Raw genomic sequence first — 23,142 nt, 5'->3', positions numbered from 1 at the left:
CTCATTGAAATGCAATCAAGTTGCTACGGATTTGTTTTCTTGTGCTGCGTTGCCCATCAAGGGGGTGGCAAACCAGCTGATTCCTCACTGCGAAACATTGGACCTCATAGTGGTTAGGGGTACTTGAACCCCTAACAGCTAAGTTCACACCCTGTTTGCCATTCACAAACAGGAAGCCGGTTTTTGACAGGCTGTTCACCAGTTTGCTGGTTTGTTTGTGGCTGTTTGGCAGGTTGCTTCAGCCGTTCTTCCACCCCAGTGCAGTGCAGTGCAGCACAACTGGCTTTTTGTGTATGCATGTTCTCACACAGCACAATGTCCTACTTCCTCCTCCACTTGCCATGCTGCTGCTCTACCCCACAGGCAATTGTTTCAGTAGACAGTTAAATCAGTCACAATTCCTAAAAATTGGTCATAAGCGTACGAGGTTTTTTAAAAGCCTACTGCTCAGGGTTCATCCAAGTAGCCCTTCAAAACATGAATTGCTGACCATCTGCTTGGATTGGCATTGTTTTTGTGCATGCACAATTTTTCAAAATGAATCCCAAAGCAAAGCTGTTCAGCAGGCATTGGAATCGACCCAATGAATTGAGTGTCATCAGATCGACATCTGATTGTGGAATGTATCTGCCACAAAATTTACAGCATCCTTGGTTATTATTCTTATTCCATTTTGAAAGGGTGACCAGAGCCCGTAAAGTGATACTGTGGTGACCGTGACAATACAGGCAGGCCTTGGATCCTCCTGGGATACCATTGAGACCCCTTGTGAGAATCTAATTGAATCAAAATTGTTAATTCTTTCCTCTGTAACCAGCCTACATGCCTTTTCTTCTCTCACAAGACTGGCTAGACACTCTAGTCATCTTTCTGCAGTGTACAAGTCACCTATCTGGTGAGTCTGAAAGTATTTACTCCCTATGATGAACGGTGCCTTATACTGACCTCCATCTCTCTCTTAGTTTTATGCCACTTTCTATCTAAATGTCTCCCTTCTCCAATACCTTTATGGGTGTCTAGTTTATAAAGCTTTGTGAGTTGTGGCCATCCTCTTGCTCTAGTCTCTGAACAGCACTTGGTGCACTGCTGTCTAAAAATCAATAGTATTAGAAGCAAATTATTAATTGTTTTGCAGATTGGGAGAGTTCTTAAGATGATCCGGGTAACATATCTAATTTCCTTCATGCACACATGCGTGCATTTTTATATTGATGGCAGTCTGAGGATCAGAGCAATCACATGGAGAACTTGAATTAGGACCTCCCGAATGCTAAGACAGCAAATTTCATCAGGGCAATTGTGTTTTCCCCTTTATTTTCCTCTTGCAAACATTGTTTAGCACCACTCTGGGCATCTCTGGTCACTGAAGGAAGATATTCCTCCAATATGGCATTAGTACATGGTGGGTTTGCTTTCACATCATCTCTCTCTTGCTTTATCAGAGAGGCCGTCTATGGCCAGCATTGACTTATACCAGGGCCAGGACTTCCTAGCTCTTTCTACTGAGTCATCATTCTCTAGTTATGGTCCAAGCTGCCTAACTTACCTACTCAGATCTTGGATCCAGAGAGGAGAAGGAGGTCACAGATATCCTTGATCCTCCTCCATGGACTCTGAAAATCAACAGAATCATGAAACTCATGCTTCACCTTCACTGGCTTAGCTGCATCATAAGGGCTATACCTGGCTCCCTGCCATGAGATTTCCAGGATCATGAGCTGTATCCCAAACACCATAGCAACAGGACTGTGGCTCATCTTCCCACTGGTATTGTGGCCTGTTTTCTCTGAGTTGCCTTGGCAATCAGTACCTTGTTGCTGACCCACTGCAGCTCCATGTGACTTTCCTTTGCCACTAGCATTGGGTGAACTGTTCAATGGGGAGCCCCAACCTGGAGTCTTCATGCTTTTAAATACCAGAATTGTCAGAGTTTTTTTTAATTAATTGTTCAAGGATGCTATCAAAATCCAGTGGGTTTGGGGTTGGCCTTCCATGATGGATTTTTGGTTTCGCTTAACTAGGACCGATTACAGGGGCTCTCTTGTTTTGGATGCCTGTTCTCTAGACATCTATAAGCCTACTAGAGGCCTATCAATGGCAGTGTGTACCAGTGATGTCATTGGCATGCAGTGATGCATGGAATCTCTGGATAAGCTGTAGCATTAACAGTGTCCATTGAGCATCATCCTGCATTCTCTGTATTCTCCTATCTGTTCCCACAGAATCATACATGGGTATAGTCAGGGCCCTGCTTCTCTTCCTCTGTGTGCCCTTGCCCCCCCCCCACACACACACACATGCACTCATTGTTTTCCTCTTCCCCCAGTCCTTCACTCAGATTCTCTCTACTGTTCTTAATTGCTACAGCATCTCAGTTGATGCAGCTCACTCACAACAGGATTCTTACACATCACTCCTGTACTCCTCTTAGGATCTTTATTATTTTCCCTTTTGCTCTTGGAAGGGAATGCCAGGCTGCCAAATTGCATATCTATGGGTTAACTGATTTTTTTTTTACTTTTGAAGTATCCTCTTGTCTATTTTGATGTTTATGTTTGTTGACAATTGTTTAATTTCTTTATAGCCCTTTGGAGCAGATGTGCTAAATAATGGATCTTCACACAGTGGACTAAAATCCACTCTCTTCAGGCTGTAGCAGCTCATTTAGAAAGCACTGGTTTAAGGACAGGAAGGAATCAGATTCACATTCCCAAATAACTGTCTTGAAGAAGAATCCTTCAGCCAGTCTTACACACAATGGTTAATCCATTTTCAATGCACTTTAGAAGATTTTCCCATTCTGCACAGGAAAACCCAGCTGCAAATGCACATTGAAAGTGCATTATTCCACATGTGAGAAATACAGTATGCATTCAGCAGAGGTGGAATGGAGCAGTGGTTTCCAGAAAACCAAATGCTTGATCAGAGAGCTGAATCACTGCCAATCTGATGACTTCCAAATCTAAAGCAGGATTGAAATCCTGTTGGACTGGCACCAAAACTATGACATGCAGCAATGACAAACGGTGAAGTATTAGACCTAGGTAAGACAAGCCAATGATAAGACTGGGAAAATTGACTAATCAGCAGCTCCTCAGAAAGAGGTTTCAGAGTTAGGAGGCAGATATAATGCTGCCTGTGTGTGAACTCTAAAGAGCCAGCTTGGTGTAGTGGTTAGGAGCATCAACTTCTAATCCATGCAGGAAGGGGAAGCCAGTTATGTTGGTTTCCAGACTTAGCCCACATTAATTCAAATGCAAATAGATCTAGCAGAAGAGATAATGGGTGGGTCCAGCTCTCCACCTTCTCCAAGCAGGGAACAGAGAGTCAGAGACTTTAGACTAGAAAAGCTCCAAGAATAACCTGGTCAATGGGTGGGGGGAAAGTCCATCAGAGAAGTCAGAACTCTTAACTGAGGTCTGGAGGAGGTGCCCATTGTCTTGTGTTGGCCTGGGTAGCTAAATAGAGCCGGCTTGGTGTAGTGGTAAGGAGCTCTGACTTCTAATCTGGCAAGCCAGGTTTGATTCCCTGCTCCCCCGCATGCTGCCAGCTGGGTGAGGAAAGGGAAGGCAAATGTAAGCCACTTTGAGACTCCTTTGAGTAGAGAAAAGTGGCATATAAGAACTAACTTTTCTTCTAAAGTGGGAAAGCTAATTCCATTTGTGGACTGTAAGTAACAGTGGAAGTCATCTTCAGGATCTGGGGAATAACTGTACCCCTCTGGTCAGCAATTGTCTGTGCCCTGCATTCATTTCTGGGCAATAAAGTTGTTGTTAAGAAAGGATACATAGAACCTGGCAAAGATTCAGATGAGAAATGTGAAGATAAGGAGCTCAAAAGGTAAATCCTATATGAGAAAATATTTAAGGAAGGAAGTATCTGAGGATTTTACAGAAAAGAAAATAGAAGAGGTATCAGATATGTTAAAAGACTTGAGAAGGAGCCATTGTTCAGTTCACGCTCCACACATACAACAATTACAAGAAGTAGATTTTGGGTTCTGCAACCACACCCTCCACTTTCTCAGTGAGAGCTTAGCCTGTGCCTCATGCACAGAGCTCTGCAAACGAGGTGCTGGATAAATTCAGAGGTTCATTTTAAAATGCAAAATAAGACTAGTTTCAAAAATAATATATCCCGTTAGGCAGCATTCAACTTTTTTTGTGCTGCATCAGAACATTTCCAAAATTAGACCAACTTCATACCTGGAAGATGTAATCAGAGGAGACAGCCTGCTCTGCAAAAAGCTGCTCTTTCAGTGGCGAAGGTGGTGGTGATGGTAGCAGCAGTTTCGTGGCCAGCTTTTCACAGGCTGCCCTGTTCTCCTTCCAAATCCCGCTCGTCCTCCACTCTTGGACATTCTGAGATACAGACAGATGTCTGAGAAAAAGAGCAGGTGGGCTTCATTTCACTTCCTGTTCTCTCTGGAGCAATCCTGGAGAGGGAGGGTGGAGAAATGAAGGGATTCAAATGCAAAGAAACGCATTTTCATGGACTGGCTGATGAGGATGGTGGGGTGGTGAGAAAGCGGTGGGTGGCGGGTAACAAAACTGAAGAGCTGAAGCCAGCAGGAGGTCAGTAAAGTCACTGACCATCAGACACCAAGCTCCATGAAGTGCTAAACACTGACATCAGAGATGAATGTGTTTAAAATATTTATACTCCTGCTTTTTTCATAAAACTAGGCCAACTTCCAAGGCGATGAAAGCAGACTGAGGAGGGGGTGGCCTTTGTACTGATACGTGATTGAGAAGCTGCTCCATGGAAAACTAGGGTGGGCTGCTTTTTTTTACCCAGCCGTTGCTACAGCAGACAGCACAAGAAGGATAGATTAAGCCACTGGAGGCCAGACCTACACCGGCACCCCCCATCAGGGTGAGCTGGGGCCATTCACTCACTATCCCCTTAACCTACCTCACTGGGTTGTTGTTGTGAGGCCAAAATGGAGACGGGGAAACTATGGTGTTTGCTTCAGTAGAAAAGTGGGGCATACCTATCTAAATCAATAAACAATGGATCTTCTTGGACATTTGATAAATACATTAATTTCCCACTTGGCACCATGATTTATATTCAGTGAGGGGAGACCCTCCGTGAAGTTCAGAGGAGGCCACGAAGACTAAAGAGATCAATTTCTTATTCACTCGTCAAGTTTGGAAGCTGCTGACTTTTAATGCCGGGTATCCTGGCTTCATTGTCAGTACCATAACTGAGTTGAAGATGCACATTATTATTTCTTTCCTTGATTTTAAATAAAAGCTGAAAGAGGGGACGAAGCAAGGAAGAGTTCTGTCTCCAGAGCTGGTTTAGCTGTGTAGTTCAGGAATCAATGGGGTGATAAGTGCTTTAACACTGGTACCATGGCGGGGTGAAGCAGAAGGGGTACCATGTATTTGCATCCTGTAGGTCACGGGTAGTCAACCTGTGGTCCTCCAGATGTTCATGGACTACAATTCCCATGAGCCCCTGTCAGCAAACGCTGGCAGGGGCTCATGGGAATTGTAGTCCATGAACATCTGGAGGACCACAGGTTGACTACCCCTGCTGTAGGTAAGTCAAACCACACAAATGCTTTCCAAGGAATATTCCCTGCTCTTCTAGCCCTGGTGAAGCAGTTTTGTGGCTGAAACCATGCTATCAAACCAATGTGGGCCTGTGAAACAGGCAAGATATATTCTGCCACGTAATCCTTTAAATGTGCAGGCACTCTACGTGCCAGCTCTTCCCATATGCCTGGGACAGTCCCTGTTATCAGGTACCTGCCCCTGTAAAATTATTGTTGCGGTTTTAAGGCTTTTGTTTATACTTCACTGAGAAAAAATCAACTATTCCAAATTTCAGGGGGGGGGGAGACAGCACCATGACTAGCACTAGCGCTAATATTTTGATAAACTATCAAGGAACTTTGCTGTGGCTTCTGAAATGGAAACCCTGTTATTCATTCCTAACTACATCATCTGAATAATGCAGTATTTTGACATTTCAAGGAATGTAGCAATATGTAGCTATTTTATCTGTATGATATTAGTTGAGTTCCATCCACTTTCTGGTTTCATTAACCAACACAGAATATTGCAGAGGGAGGGTGTTTGTTTCCTTCTGAAATCACCCACTCGTTTTTTCCCCCTTTAGAAAACGCCGTGCAATTCATTTTTCAGGCACGGTTGGTGAGTGAATTATGGGGGAACAAAATATCACCAGGCTGAATAGTACAAATGGAATTACAGGAGGAACTTCCAAAGGAATCCCAGGTTCATGGGAAAGAAGGTGGGTTTTGCTGGTGTTTGTGTTGGGGGTGGGGAGATGCCTGCTTGCAGGTAACATACATCTCTTCCAACTAGTTATTTAAAATCAAGACAATTCTACTAGTCCCAAATGCTTTCCTGGAAGTAAAATCTCAATAGGATTCTGGTTAGGCCTTCTTAGAATTGCACTGATAGACTCTCAAAGTGCTATTATACAATCTGGCTTTTCCCAATTTCCTGATCCTCTGAAGGATAGAAACCCTATGAATTGGCATAATGCACACGGCACAACAGAGGAGCTCCTTTTGAGACATAGGTAGACAGGAGTTAGCACTGAGAAAGTGGAGAGGCTCAGCTCTTTGTGAAATGGCCTCCCTGGCAAACAATTCTAATTATGAACCATCTGAAAGAGTGGGAACAATTGTGCCATCCATGTCTTTGGTTCCCCTTTCTAAGTATCGGATTCTGCATCTTCCTTTAGGAATCTTGCCATGATGTGTATCGGATGAGAAACCTCCAGAGAAAACTCCTCTTCTGCCCATGGAGAGTTCTGGGCACTAACGACCCTAATTCACAACACAAAAGCTAAAGACATATGCTTAACACCAAACCCTCAGCTAATTGTTAATTGCTGTTGAGTAGGTATAGAAGTGCAGGGGGGGGGATTCGTTAATTCAAAGAATGCGGTTTGTGATCAATAACATGGAATGGACTACATCCAAAGAACTGCTCTCTTCTAGACAGTTCATTTGACTTCAGTTCCAGTTCACAAATCATTGAATCCTAACCAAAAGCTGTTTTTCAAACACCTAGCATTCTTTTTTGTGTTGTCTTTATTCAGGAGGGAAAAATCAGACAGAAGCATCATGTCTGAAGATGAGTAAACAAAGATTGTCTGTGCATTTAAAAAGAGCCTGTGCCACGTCTCTCAAAGTCCTGAGCTCATGACTAAAATGTATTATTATGGTGCATTCAAAAATAATGGATTAAGTCAGGACCTATGGTTCTTGGCTATGGGAGTGTACAACTCACCTTGGTTCATCTTGTATTGTCAACAAGTTTGAAAAGGTAGGGAACAGAGCCTTCTTCTCGGAAATGACTGGAGTGCACTCGTTGCTAAGGAATTTGCCATGTTTTGTGGGCAGGCTTAGCATTCACTCTCATTTCACCATTCTTCTTGCTTGATGACTCACCATATTTTCAAAGCATGATGCAGCACAATTCACCTTGAATTACAATGAAGGGATGCAAGAAAGGAAGTGAGATCAGAAATGCAAGTCTGGCAAAGAGCAACAAACATCGCAGGTATCAAAATACTTGCCCCCCAAATGGTGGAAGTTTTTCCCAGAGAGCTCTGGCTCATTCACTACAGAGGTGTGTAATGGAAGAACACTGAGAAGCCAGCCCAGCAGCAGCGTAAGAAGTGGTCCAAGAACTAAGAGCAAAAAAGCCTTTTTTCTAGATATAATCTGAGTCCTTCAAAAGCTTGTTTTATCTCGTTGCCAATATTTGATTCGGTGATGTGATCCCCTTCCCTTTTGGTATTGAAGAAAGGTCTTTTCATGCCTGCCTTACAGTGAGTGCAGTTTTTTCCAAAGCTTTCTCCAAGTCTTTTTGACAACCTTGTGCATTTCTGCATTTTTCATAGGAAAGCCTAGAGCCGGGAGACTTTTTCCAACCCTGTTTAGGCTTGCAAAGGGGGTGGGATTAGTGGTGGGAGAGCAGGCTCACTGGAACCAGGAGTGATCTGGTAGACCTCATCCTTAACTGAAGTAGACACTCATGACCATGCTCTAGAAAGTAGTCTCCTGCTGGGAAAGTAGTTTCCTATGCCTCTCAATTTAATTAACTGATCAGGAAGCAGAGGAAGCTGAAAATCCCATGCACCCCAGTAGTAAATTATATTCCTGAATAGACTTGGGTGCATCCGGGCCAATTAAAGAAGATGCCTATAAGGCCTTTCCTGTCTTCTCAAGTACTTTGCAAGGGCAAATTTGTCTGAGAAGATGTCTGGGGTAGAGAACTGATAGGAAGGCCAGCTGGTTGATGGTTATAAGCCAGGCCTAATTTTTACGAAGTTTGGGATTGGCATCAGGGTAATTTGTATTCCACACCCCACATTCTACTACCAAGCCTATAGCTCACTATTATCACTATTCCACATCTGTTGCTCCTCACTCCAGGATGCCTGGAAGACATATAGTATAACTGTGCACAGTGGAGCACACATTGGTTACCAAGGAAACATATTAGACATTCACACAGTATGTTGTTATAGTTACTCATAGGGGAGCTAGTCTCCAGGTAGGACCAGAGGATCCTCCAGTTTTGCAGCACATCTCCAGGTGACAGAGATCAGTTCCCCTGGAGAAAATAGCTGCTTTTGAGATTGGACCATAGCATTATTCTCCATTCAGGTCCTTCCCTGGCCTAAGTCCTGCCTACTCCTGGCTCCACTCCCCAAATATCCAGGTATTTCCCAAGCCAAAGCTGGCAACCCTAGGTGCACAGCTACTGAAATTGCTGATAGAAATGAATCAGGAGCTGGGAAATGCAACATGTGAAAATGTAACATGTGAGAGGCAAGACAAACTTACAACTGTAGCCTGTACTTGAGTTGCCATTCCCTGGATTTGAAGTATCCTGCTTCCACTACTTATAACAGAATATCAGTGAAACTCACTGGGATTCCTCCCAGTCTCAGAGATTTTGGTCTTTAGGAGCTATACAGTAAATTCCAAAACCTAGTCTTTAATCACTGCCAAGGAACTGCCCAACCTACTACTTAAATAAATGCCTCCTGTGCACATTAATGGTGCAACCCTAAGCAGAGTTGTGCCCCTCTAAAGCCACTGAGTTGGATGGATTTAGAAGGGTGTAACTTTCCTTAGGAGGACACTATTAAATTCTGTCTCTGGGTTTTCTTATTTGAAAGGTTCCACTCTACTTGATGGTTTCCTCTTTTTTATTTTAAAATGCCTAAATATATGTATGTTTTTCCAGCAGGAGAGAAAGCACACCTGGCTTTCTCCAGTGAGAATATGATGTGGGAGTAGAGGGCTAATATTTCCCCACCGCTTCCCCCCCCCACTTCTCCTTATTTAGAAATCAAAGTCTCTCCCACTCCTGCTTGATAAAGCAATCCCAGAGGCTGAATTTACAATGGAGAAAAGGGTGGTTCAAAATAAGCAACAAAGAAACTGTAAATTGTAGTCGAGCCCTCCCCTAAACTAGCTAAATCCACATTTGGTCTTTGCTGCTCTTGGTAGAGAACTGTGCTGGAGTATTAAAAACATCCACAGGAATACAAGTGATAAAGCTGCTAAACTCTCCCTCAAAAACAAACACAGATTAAGAAAAAAAACAGGCACAAATTAAGTCTTGGCCAAATTTCAACACATACTCTGTTAGGCTACTGAACGCCATGACAAGGTGTTTGTTTTAGCACCATGGACAGAGCACAGGCTACACAAGCAATGTAACCGGAGGTGAAGAACTGGGAATCTGAGCACCATTCCCAGTAAGAAGAAGAGTTGGTTCGTATATGCCGCTTTTCTCTACCCGAAGGAGGCTCAAAGTAGCTTACAGTCGCCTTCCCATTCCTCTCCCCACAACAGACACCCTGTGAGGTGGGTGAGGCTGAGAGAGCCCTGATATTCCTGCTCGGTTAGAACAGTTTTATCAGTGCCGTGACGAGCCCAAGGTCACCCAGCTGGCTGCATGTGGGGGAGTGCAGAATCGAACCCGGCATACCAGATTAGAAGTCCACACTCCTAACCACTACTCATTTCTGTTATGCCATTTTGGACAGACCACCCTATAAAAGGGAGGTGACATAGCTCAAGGAATCAATACAAGAGTCTGTAAAACCACTTTGAGACTCTGTCCAAAACAAACATGTCAAAGATATGTCTGTGGGCTGGAACTGGCCTGTCCAGGGTTCTTATCAGACCCACCAACCACTGCATAGAAACTAGTCTGAGAATGGACCAGAAGGGTACGTAGGTCCCTCACTGTAGGGTACATAGGTCCCTCACTCCCCCCCCCACTTCCTTCCCTGGGGTCTTCCCCCGATCTCCAGGGATTGCACAACCTAGAACTGCCAACCATAAGTGGCAAGGAGGGCTGGTTTGGCCCCAGGCTCTGCACACCTAAGCCCCTTTGAGCCTGCCTGCTGCCCTTGGCCAAAGCTCCAGGCTCAGCCTGCTGCTGCCACCTCCTCCAACTAAAGCCTGCTGGGCTTTTGCCTGTGCCACCTGGGCTGCTGGAAAGATGGTTGGCTGCTACTGTGTGGCAGGCATAATCTCTTTGGCCTCTCCTCCCCAAGGCCAGCCAAGCAGCTTCCCACTTGCAGGCAGCCTGAGGAAGGTGCCTGTGGGCACTGGTGCCTGGGAAAGTTGCTGACCAGCTTTCCAAACATGCCCACTTATGTAAGTGGATGAACAGAACAATCATCTAGGCTGGGCAAAAGAGAAAAGGGCCAGAGAGCAATGCTGGACACTTAGGTAAGGGGTGCAACATATGCAGAATGCCAGGGGACAGGGACAGAGTTAGGCCCACTGAGTTGAGTGAGCTGGATCCTGCTAAACCACTGACCAAAATATCCATAGATCCACTCTGGCCCACTTCCCTCCACAACACAGGAAGATCTCAGGGAGCATTAAATAATGTAAAGGTAAAGGTATCCCCTGTACAAGCACCGAGTCATGTCTGACCCTTGGGGTGACACCCTCTAGCGTTTTCTTGGCAGACTCAATACAGGGAGTTTTTGCCATTCCCTTCCCCAGTCATTACCGTTTTACCCCCCCAGCAAGCTGGGTATTCATTTTACCGACCTCGGAAGGATGGCATGCTGAGTCAACCTTGAGCCAGCTGCTGGGATCGAACTTCCAACCTCATGGTAAGAGCTTCAGATAGCATGTCAACTGCCTTACCACCCTGAGCCACAACACACTCTTATTAAATAAGAGCAGAGGCAAAAAAAATGCCCACTGGGCTCTGTACATTCAAGTGCTGCCTCAGTTGATGCCACTTGGCCACCTGTCTTTGGCTTCCATATCTGCAGCAATGGAAGACAGCACTTCATGTTCCAGCTCTTCAAAAACTTCTGAAATGTCTGTAATGTCTTTAAAGAGTCACAAGCGTCTCTAGTTGTTGCACCTTGGTTGTCAGGCAGCAAGGCCCTGTGCTAAGCAAAAATCTTGTGCATACCAGGCAAAGGATGGTTGGTTAGGTGCAGAAGAGGGCTGTGGGTCACCATTGGTAGTAAAATATCTCTGATATCTGGCCTTACATTTAATGGCACACATGGCCCAACCCAACAAAGATGCATTTCTGTCAGATCCAGACAGCCCTTGACACCCATGATCTAAAGCAGCAATGTCTAGCTGTAGTTCATGGCAGGATTTATCAGGGATTCCTGGTCAGGGAGTTGATCAGGGATTCCCTGTGCTTTTCAATTCACAGTTTCTCAAGGTGTGAGCCAAATATGGCCCCATCTTGGCATTAGCTGCTCTAGATGCTGGATGCATCCCTATCCCTGAGATCTCCTTGTAGGGTATCTGTGAAAATGACCATGAGTTGAAACTATTTGTTACCGTGGCAAGAAGATCTGATAGCGAGCTGATGCTGGGAGGGATGGCAACTTGGTGCTCCCTGTAAAGGTTGATCTGACATGACAGCATTGACCTCAAGCCTGCCACTCTGGAAAAGAGCTGAGGGGGGGGATACATGGCATTGGAACAGCTGAAGCTGAGAACGGATCTAGAAAATGATGTAAAAGGGCAGCCAAACCTAGTTTATTTCTAGGCACCTGACAAGGCAGGCTCCTTTAGGAATCTTGGGCTGATTCCTAAAGGAGAATCATTCCTAAAGGAGATTCCTAAAGGAGAATCAAATCAACAGAGAAACAGATCAAGCCAAGCCTCCCTTAAGGGGCAGCAGAAAGGATCCAGTCTTACAGTGGCCCCATCAGGTTTCCTTAGTTAGAGCTCAGTACCTGGGAATTGCTACCAACACAGCTGGGAAAGGGCGACATGCCTGATTAGAGTAGTTAGAACCTCCATAAGCAAATCTTTTCCCTTGACCTGAACTGACTGTTATCTCCAAACAAAAGAAACCATGGGAGCTGCACCACAAAACAACTCTATGAGGGGTTGGTGATGCTTCGCTGTTATAAACATAATGGGTGAATTGGATACTGTAGCCAACCAAGTCCATCCACATCTGGGGCCATGCAACTCACATAGGGCTGCTGCTTTCATTCACAGAAGCCTTGGGAAACTCATTCCTACTAGATACTCCAAATACTCATGTTCCTTAAGACCAGGCCTGCTCTTTTGGACTTTGGCATGTCAACCTTCCCAGTGTATAGCATAAAACACAAGCTGGGTGTGTTCACACAATGCTTTTCCCAGGGACAACTAGCTATGAGTATTATCTATGGAAGCCATCCCTTGACAAGGATTACTAACATGGTCCCTTACGCTTTGAAGAGTGGTGGCTGCCCCTTGAACACCAAAAGGCATAATTAAGAAGCAAGAGAGATCTTGAAGTACATGGCAAAGACAGCTGTCTTATGCTTTTGCCCCTGCAAGAAGATTTGACAATAATGCTTTCTAAGGCCCGGCTAAGATTGAGATTCCACTAATTGGTCAATCACAGTTTCCACCCAACACTCACAGGACTGGAGAGGAAGATGTTTGATTTGTCATGCAATGCTTGTTCTCACTGAGTCTCAAAGAGCCAGCATTTCATGTTCAGGGGATGGGAAGTGGCTGTTCCATCCACAATGCATTTTTTTTTTCAAAATGGGGAAACAGTCCTGTATCTTCAGAGCAGAACTCATTGATTGCTACAGGCTGTCTTATAATGCCCTACCAGGACATGGATTCCAATAAATAAGGCAAGAGTCTTCTCTTAATGCTAACATTAAAAATAGACTATTTGGAAGCAGGGGGCTCATTCTGATGTTCCAGCGAGTCAGGGAATAATAGCTCTGGCAACAAGCCCTGCAGCTTGCAGTGTCCATGCACAAGACTCCCTGGCAAGTAGCTCTGCTATTGCTTCCTAAATCTGGCTTGCAGCAAGTTCTTCTGGCCCCTTATTCACTGAGTACAGAACCAAAGCTGCTGTTTAACTCATCTGTCTTGACTTGCTGAAGGTCATCTCTGTACTGGGATAGATGCTGCTGACCACATGCCGTTAGCCTAGTCACTGCCAGAACGTTTTCTCCTCAACTTCTAATAGTCCAGGGCTTCATTACAAAATGCTGAAACATTAAGAAGAAAAAGAAGAGTTGTTTATTTATCTATTTATTTATTATATTTATATACTGCCCTCCCCGATGGCTCAGGGTGGTTTACAAAAAACAGGAACAATACAGAGTTGGTTCCTATATGCCACATTTTTCTACCAGAAGGAGCCTCAAAGTGACTTACATTAGCCTTCCATTTCCTCTTCTCACAACAGACACCCTGTGAGGTGAGAGAGCCCTGATACTACTGCTCAGTCAGAACAGCTTTTTCAGTGCTGTGGCAAGCCCAAGGTCACCCAGCTGGCTGCATGTGGGGAGTGGGGAATCAAACCCAGGTCAACAGATTAGAAGTCCACACTCCTAACCACTACACAAAGCTGGGTCAAAAGCATGGTTGTTACCTGGGTAAGACACACATATTGTTAAATATTGCACTTTTGTTGTGCTATAGCAATCATTTGCAACTTGATCCTCCTGTGCAGACAAACTGATTCATTTCCAGATTATTGCTATCAAATTCCAGTAGTGCAATATCCATCAATGTGTAGGCCTGGCACCAAAGCAAAATATACAAATTACTGCTAAGGATTCTTAGGCATGTACGAAGGAATAAAAGAAAAATGATTCCCACAAAAACCACCTAAGAATGTCATGCAAACCTGAGGAAAGCTCCATGCATAGGTCATTGGATCGTACAGTAATTGACCTGCCCACACATGAAAATCCACCATAAATTATTGCTATAGCATGAATATACGGCAACAACCAACCATGTGTGGTGGCAGCCTCTGACATTAAAAGAATGGGAGAGGGGGAGGACAGATTGCAACAGACAAAAGGAGCCAAATTTGAACCGAAATATAATTTCTGTGGATCATCCTACACTACACTACACCTGATCTTAGCCTAAAGGCTGAGAAGCGCTCACATCCTACTAGACATGCTCTTCCCTCCTCTGGCAGAGAGGGCAATGGTGTGAAAATAATATTATTTGTGTCTGCAGCATTTTGGGGAGAGAAGAGTGAGCATGGGAGAATTGTGTACAAAAAGACAAGGTTGTTTATGAAATTCATGCAGAACAATGTTTGATGGTGTGCTTGAGAATCTACAAAGTGAGAGAACAAGGAGTGACTCTCATTCTCTCTCTCTCTCACACACACACACACACACACACACACAGTATGGGAGTATATGGTTGACAAGTCTGTGTTACTTCCTTTTAAAATGAATTTCTACACTATCTGAGAGCCAGATAAGATCAAAACAATTTCCATACCTTGATCCAATAATTTTATTTTGAGTCAATTACAAAGCCATTGCATATATTTGGCATAGGTTTTACATATCAGAAATCTTCCAGGGAAACCAGCCAAGAAGGCTCAATGGTTACATCCACGTGACAAGGGCTTTCGGTTTTGCTCTCACTGTAGAGGCATTCATACTGGCCAAGGATCTTCCTCTGCCAGCCACCATCTTCTCTACATTCTTCATCACCCCAGCCCCTCACTTTTTAAGGACTTTTTTGGTGGCCTTGGGCATGGCTGGTAATTGTTATGACACTGTAGCAACTAATGAATATGTTTTAAGCCTTCATATGCAGTAGAGGAAATAGAGCAGTAGGGAACATGGTGGCCACAGTGGCTCACAGAAGGAAAAATGTACCTCTGTGGGTGAGATCTTAGCAAACACACACTTTCCCATCTCAATAGTGCATCTCTGCTCATTTTGCTAATCCGCTTTATGTCAATAAAGGTATTGTGTATTGTTGGTGTATTGTTGGCGATAGTGCAATAATGTGCTCAGGCTACGCTCTTCTCAAAGCAGCTTTGGGAAAGTGCATGCTAAAGACATAGAAAGGACAATTCGGGTGTGACATTATATAGATGCGCCCCCCCCCCCAAAAAAAGCATATCAGTTTGAACACCAAAGCAGAGAAAAACCTCCATCCGGAAACACCCAAAGATTATTTTCTTTATTTGTATTACCTTTTTATTAGAATCAATCTGTGAATTTTGATCAGTGCTGCAGAGATATTTGATGAACCACTGGCATTCATATTCTCAAATAAAGAGCTGTCTTGGGAGGGATTCTCTATTTCAGTAATAGGTGTATTTTGAAACCAATTTTACATCCAACGCTACCTAATCCATTTAAGTCTGGAATCCTTCCTGCATTTCAAGAATCTTCAAATTGCAGACAAGGGATCCCTCCACTATGCTTTAAATAGTCTCTCCCCCCTCTCCATATTTAATTTTTGTAGTGGATATTCAGCCTGATGAAAGCTTGCTATTTTGTGGTATTGAGTGGTGGTGGGAAAAATCCTTTAAAATTCACTGTTTGCCTGTTGTCTCTGTGTTTTTTAAATGAACCAACTATCTACAATCTTTTCCTCTATTGGCTTTTTTTAAAGAAGGGGTAGGAGATGAAGAGGCATTTGACAGGTACATAACAAAATGGGAGGTAGACGTGGGCAGAGGGTCAATTCTGCAAGGGGTGTGGAAACAGCTGACATAAATGATTCAGTGGACGAAAGACAGCTGGCAAAGATAAATAGGAAAAAGAGCTATCAGTTCTCAAGAACTGAAAGTCACCAATAAGGAATAGAAAAGTTACTTGAAGTGTCTCTGTCCACAAAGAACATGGAGCAAAGTCAAGGATGCCTCAGTACCTGAAAAGCAGCATCAAGGGGTTATGTCTTAGCAATTAACGCTCATTGAGGAACATTTGCAGTTTTTTGCCATAGATCTTGGCTTCCACCAAATACAGCTTCCTTCATCCAAATGTGAGGAAACTCTGCTACTCAGTAGAACTTTAAAAAGCTTAACTGTAGGTCATGACCCACAGCAGCAGCTCCTGGCTGCTCTGATTCCTGCAACTTCCTGAGCCACTGTTTGGCTCCCTGGGAAATCTCAATATTTATTTACTTCCCAAGCAATTAATCAACACTATGAAGATCATTCACATGCCAAAGGTTATTCCAGTCCAACAAATATATATTCAGCTGACTCCACTGCCAAATCTGTGAGTTGATTAATCACTAAGACAAGACAGAAACCTTCTTTTTCTCAGAAGCAATGAGGAGCATTGTCCAGTTCAGAAAAACTGTAGCCAATAGAGACTCGTTAGCAGATGCTGATTTTGGAAGTGAACATAAACACCATACATGCTATTACCTATCAAGGACAGCCACAAAGTATCATAGAATTCTGACGACAGATCAGTGATATTCAGAGATGATGCAAACGTTCTACGAAGACTGGACATCAAAATCTACAAAGGAAACAGTTGTTTGAAGCAAACTCAGCTACAGAATTCTCTTTTGGACACATGCCCAGATCCTGTTGCAGCACTTTCTCCCAGTCTTGTTTCCTCTGCTGATGCCTAATTGACTGGCAGGACCATGGCCCTAGAAAGTGACAGGGGCCAACTAGGGCTTGACATCTGGCCAGACTGCAAGAGCCACCAGTTGGTACTTCAAACACCAAGTATGAGAACAGCTGGCTGTATGTGATGGCTGTCACGGTAATGAGATTCCTGGGAAACTTGGAAGCTGTGCGGGAGGGGAATGTGAGGGGTGTCAGGAGCTAATTAAGCTCTGACTACCAGAGGGTGAGGAGGGTAGTCACTGGCCTTTTCCTCTTCCAGAGATGGAGAAGCAGGGAGAAAGGAGGGGAGAGTGTTTGAAATTATCTTTGCATTGCTCAGAAACAAGGTGGGGGTCTGGAATTCTAGGATGCAGGAGGGTGGATTTCATCCACTTTGAACTGCAGGGGGAGGGTTTCTAAAAATCTCATCAGATTTCAGAAGTACGTGGATGAGAGGCCACCAAGGAAGCTGAGGGTTCCTGCACAGAGGCAGACAATGGCAAAACACCTCTGGGCAGCTCTTGCCTTGAAAACCCTGAGGGGTCGCCATAAGTTGGCTTGACAGCAAAAATAAATTAATAATGAACCATAAATGAATGAGGGAACCGTCAGCCCTGTGATATGTTACTCAAGCCTTGCCAAACGCAGGCCCATGATGGCGACTCTCATTCTTCCTTGGATTTATAAGCATTCCTCCATGCAAGGAGCCCAAGAACAAGTGAAGGTCCCCAGTGCGGGGCCCCATCATTTCACAAGGAGAACCCAACAAACCACCTCAACAGTCGTTTGACCACAACTTGGTCTCAACATCCAGAGAGGGCCCACAGTTTCAGGGAGGTTGGAAACCCTTGATATAAACCCGCCTCCTTGAGGGCTTCCTGGAGGGAGCTGACTGGACACTGTGTGTGAACAAAATGCTACACTTGATAATTCTTTGGTCTGATCTAGGATGGCTTTTCTTATATTCTTTTCTTATTCCTGTGGATTTGTGAAGACATTCATCTACCCTACTTGCTATCCAAAGACCTTGGAAGGTTTCCTGGGTAAGAAAATGGGCCCGTGGTTTGGCTCTGTGTGTCTGTCACATCTGCAGAACACACCCCTTTCCTTCATTGCCCAGGTCTGTGGCAAGTCTATTGCTGAGCAGAACAAAGCAAGAGGGGTCAGCAGAGCAACAAACGACACAATCCCATGAGCCTTATGGCTGCCGAGGAAAAGGCAGTCAAGTTATCTTGATCTTGCTCAGCCCGGCCTGAAAGTGGAGGCCTGGCGGGGCCTTGGTGCTCATCCTCCAGACTGACTCCCTAAACTGTTCACTTCTCCAGTAGCCTGGGATATTGTTCTCTGGTTGCCAGAGCAACTTGCCCCAATTCTCAGGTGGAAAATAGAAGCAATTTCCGAAATGGTGAACTCTGCACACTGACGTCTCTCCGCGGGGATGGGTAGAAATTGCAGCTTGACTGAAGGGGGAAGATGAAAGACGTGTCTCGCCCCAGGAGGAAAGTAGGCTGCCAGCTATTTGCATAAATGTAGTCATATAAATATATGCATGTTTAACTAGCATTGCAGTGACCTTAAAAAAGTGCCTGTAAAGCAAAAACAACCCTTCCCCCGCAACAACAGCCCCAGTCAAGCTGCAAACACTTTGCAGGTTTCATTCATGTTGGAACAAGCGACCAGAGGCGGCCATGTGGCACAGCCAAGTGTGCACATGTGTTTCAGCTCGGTTTTGCAGCTCATTTAGTTCCCATAGTGATGCAACCGTTGAAGCATGTATAACTGGAATGAATACATATGCTTCCCCTGTTGATCCCTGCCTCCAGTTCTTTTCCCATTCTGTGATGCTTGGAAGCTTCATGGGGTATGTCGTGATCCATGTGCACTGATGATATAAAACTGATGGGCGTGTCCTGTTTCCCTGGCTCTGGGATTCAATGGCTCTGTTTCAGCCAGCATGTTGTAGTGGTTAAGAGTGGCAGCTTCTAATCTGGCAAGCCGGGTTTGATTCCATTGTCTTCCGCATGCAGCGGAAGAAAGAGAAGGAGAAGGAGAAGGAGAAGGAGAAGGAGAAGGAGAAGGAGAAGGAGAAGGAGAAGGAGAAGGAGAAGGAGAAGGAGAAGGAGAAGGAGAAGGAGAAGGAGAAGGAGGAGAAGGAGAAGGAGAAGGAGAAGGAGAAGGAGAAGGAGGAAAGTTGGTTCTTATTTGCTGCTTTTCTCTACCCAAAGAAGTCGCAAAGCAGCTTACATTCACCTTCCCTGTCCTCGCCTTCTGAGGTAGGTGAGGCTGAGAGAGTCCTGATATTACTACTCAGTCAGAACAGCTTTATCAGTGCTGTGGCGAACCCAAGAACACTTAGCTGGCTGCATGCAGAGGAGAGGAGAATCAAACCCAGCTTGCCAGATAAGAAGTCCGTGCTCCTAACCACTACATCAAGCTGGTTCTGGGATTCCTGGTAAGTTGCTTTGAGACTCCTTCTGGTAGAGAAAAACAGCATACAAGAACCAACTCTTCTTTTTCTTCGTGTTTGACCTCATGTTTGTTACCAAAAAGAAGATAGTGAAGATAATTTAGTCACAACCCACAGGAACAACTTAAATATTTCCCCCATTTACAAGGGCATGACTAGTGATACCTTGACAGACTGCATACTATACACTGATGTGTGGTGGGAGTTATCAGGTAGAACTCTCAGGCAATCAGGGGCCCAATTCTGATAGGGGCCATGATGTATGGAGAGAGGAAGCTGAAGTTGTCCCTCTGCACCCCTTTTTCCAACCCAAAGCAACCCCAGAGAATCCACTATTTGTCTTGGCAGAGGGGCCTTCACATATACCAATGGATTGCAATTAAGTTTTTCTAGTGGGGCAAGACTGATTCTTTGAGGTCACTTCAGGTCAAAAATAAAGTTTTACCTGGGAATTGCAGTGGACCTTCTCTAAACAGTCTAGACCCTGGAACAACATTATCGTGTATTTAGGTCCTAACATTTTGGTGAAATTAAAGTTAACAAAGGTGGACAAGACCCCCGCTGTTACTGTCCACTTCCTCTTAATAAACCAGACCTCATAGATTCACTTCCCCATTTGTGGAAAGAAGCCAACTCCAGTTTGCCCTGGCATCTGAATTCGGATGTCACATCAAACTGGACTTTGAAGGGTTCTCAAACCAGGATCATAATCCAAGGGCAAGGGGAGATGAAAAGAGCATAGTAAACAAATCATGTTTATGAGATCATAGACGATGAGTGATTTGTCATGACATCTAAAGGTGACCAATGTCTGACCTTGTTTTAACCAAACATTTTTTGCCAACAAGCCTCTAAAATACCAAGGGCAACCAGAATTTCCCATCCTAGGTTTTCCCATACTGTGGTTTTACACCTGAGGCTGATTGTAAAAGCTTGAGCTTTTACAGGAGCAGAGGGAGGGAGGACATGAGAGAGGGAAATGAACAACAAAAATCATGTACAATTGCCAAGTGTGTAATCCCCACAGCACAGCCTGGTAGGGAAGCATATAGTAATGAATCTACTTCGCCCTGCTATTATGGGGCTGTTGCTTGCCTAACCATTTGATAATACAAATTTATGCAGATGGGATTCCAGCTGCTTTTTCTGTTAATTAATTAGCATCTCATTCTGAACATGTAAGCCAAGCTTTGCACATTCCTCTAATTTGATCAACAGTTTGATTTTTCTCTCCCACCAGCCCTGCCCAGCTTGTGGGCTGTAAAGATTCCACAATTGAATATGCTAAACTGTCTTGCGCTATAAGTAGTCTGAGCCTCTTGTGGCGCAGAGTGGTAAGGCAGCTGTCTGAAAGCTTTGCCCATGAGGCTGGGAGTTCAATCCCAGCAGCCGGCTCAAGGTTGACTCAGCCTTCCATCCTTCCGAGGTCGGTAAAATGAGTACCCAGCTTGCTGCTGGGGGGTAAACAGTAATGACTGGGGAAGGCACTGGCAAACCACCCCGTATTGAGTCTGCCATGAAAACGCTAGAGGGCGTCACCCCAAGGGTCAGACATGACTCGGTGCTTGCACAGGGGATACCTTTACCTTTACCTTTATAAGTAGTCTGGAGTACAAGAGGGATCCCACGTGAGAAGAGGGAGATGGAGGCAGAAGAACCAGGAGCAAAGGGCTTGGCTAGGGTCAGAAATGAGCTGAGTGGAGGGAACTGCTGGTTCCGGGAAGGGAAGGGAAGGGAAGGGAAGGGAAGGGAAGGGAAGGGAAGGGAAGGGAAGGGAAGGGAAGGGAAGGGAAACACAGCGGAGTCTCTGGACTTCTCCTTCCTGTGTTATCATACAAGCCTTGCTACTAGGAGGGCGGGCCCCTTGGCCAATATCCCAGGCAGTATAAAACTAGCCTTGGTTTGATCTGAGGCCCCAGAATTCTGACTGCTTTACTTTTTGGTTACAGCAGTGCAGTGATTAGAGTACTGGGTTAGGGTTGGGGAGATGTTCAATTTAGGGATGCCAGTCCCTAAGTGGGACTTGGGGAGTTCCTGGTTTTAAATTTCATCTCCAGGCAAGAGTGATCAGTGCCCCTGGAGAAAATGGCTGCTTTGGCGGGTGGACTCCATAGATTATACTCCACTGCCCCTAATCCCACCCTCTCCCAGCTCCACCCCCAAAGTCTCCAGGGATTTTCCAACCTAGAGCTGGCAACTCTAGTTCAAATCCCTGCTTGCAGCAGGATCCTTGGTGTCTAGATGCTCCAGAATTGTTTCATAGGACTCGTGATTAGTAACTTCAAACTTCTGGCAATTCTGAAAACACAGGAAAAAATTCCCCCCCCCCCTGGAATGGTATGGGAATGGGGAATTGAAATCCATGCAATAATAGTTTCTAGGGTGGGGCCTGGGGATCTCCTGGATTTATAGCTCATCTGCAAACTAAAGAGATCAGTTCTCCTGGAGAAAATGGCTGCTTTGGAGAGTGGACTCCATAGTAGTATGTTCCACTGAGGTCACTCCCTGCCCAAAATCCCATCCACTCCTGAATCCACTCCAAGTCTCCAGGTATTTCTCAACCCAGACCTGGCAACCCTACTAGTTTCCTCCCAGAACTAAATCTATTTTACTGGACATTTTTGGGGAATGAACTTGGAGAAGATTGTTACAATGGCATAAAGACTGTCTAGCCACTCCTAAATCAAGCTGAGGATCTGATCCTAGAGGGCTTTTGGCTGTGCTGAGGTTCCCTGCGCCATTAGTGGCTGCAACCAGAGCTGCAGTTTAAAAATAAGAGGAAGACTTTGAGCTGGATTCAGCATGAAGACAGCTTAGAACATACCCAACTGACTTCCTGAGGCTGCACCAGGGGTGGACCACTATCCCCTGCATCCCCCCCCCAGAAATTTTTCAGTGGTGCCCCCCCTCACTTTGTACTCAGGGCATGTGCCAGACTTTGAATACACCACTGCAAAAGAGCAGATCTCCATGCCAAAAGAGAAGGGAGGAAGAGCCATGCATCTCCATCTCCAAGGAGGGGCAGATAACTCTCTCTCCCCAGGGTGATTTCAACTTGGGGAAAAAAGAGGTGAATGGCTGAGAATGGTTCCAAGTTGAATCAAGGTCCTGCAGAGTTTTAATTGGACATCCACTGCAGCTGCCATGAAAGCAACCCTGGTCTAGGTTCCCCGGACCCAACTCATCAACAGCCTTGTGTAGTAGTTTGGCCATTGGTGATGGGTTTTTGATCTTCCCAGCTTCCTTAGTGGCCTATGGCAATTTATTTACTAGGATTTCCATGCTGTCTGCACTCAAGGAGACATCTGCACATATAGGAGCTACTTAGTCTTGGCAATCTTCTTTGTGAAATATGATATATCCCTTGCCACATTCTAACCCTTTATGAATTTATTTACTTACTTTGAAATGTGCATGCCACCCATTCAGGGAACCTGGATCTAGCCCGTCTCAAAGATGTGCCATGTCGTTTGGCCCCTAGAGAAGCAGTCCTATTCCCTCTGCCGGCTCTGTTTTGGCACTAGTTTGCTTGCATTTAAAAACCTACCCAAAAGCTGATCCCATGCCAAGACAGAGGGATGTTAACAAAATGGGAGGTAGCCAGTGCCTCAGAATGTTTGGAAATGTTAGCACCAGGTTCCAGACTCAGCTGAATCAGAGCCTTCCTGTAGCGTTGCTTTAAAGACATTGGAGATTTGCATGTCCAGTAAGCCAAAGGACAACTGGTAGAGTAGAGCCAAGCTGTCTCTTCTTCCAGTTCCAACCATTCCTTAAGCAGCAATTTCTTGCCTCAATTTACACACATTTGTT

The sequence above is a fragment of the Paroedura picta genome, chromosome 12 (assembly GCF_049243985.1).
Source record: "Paroedura picta isolate Pp20150507F chromosome 12, Ppicta_v3.0, whole genome shotgun sequence".
Taxonomy (NCBI): domain Eukaryota; kingdom Metazoa; phylum Chordata; class Lepidosauria; order Squamata; family Gekkonidae; genus Paroedura; species Paroedura picta.
The sequence above is the reverse complement of the archived record's forward strand: the minus strand, read 5'-3'. Positions refer to the sequence as shown.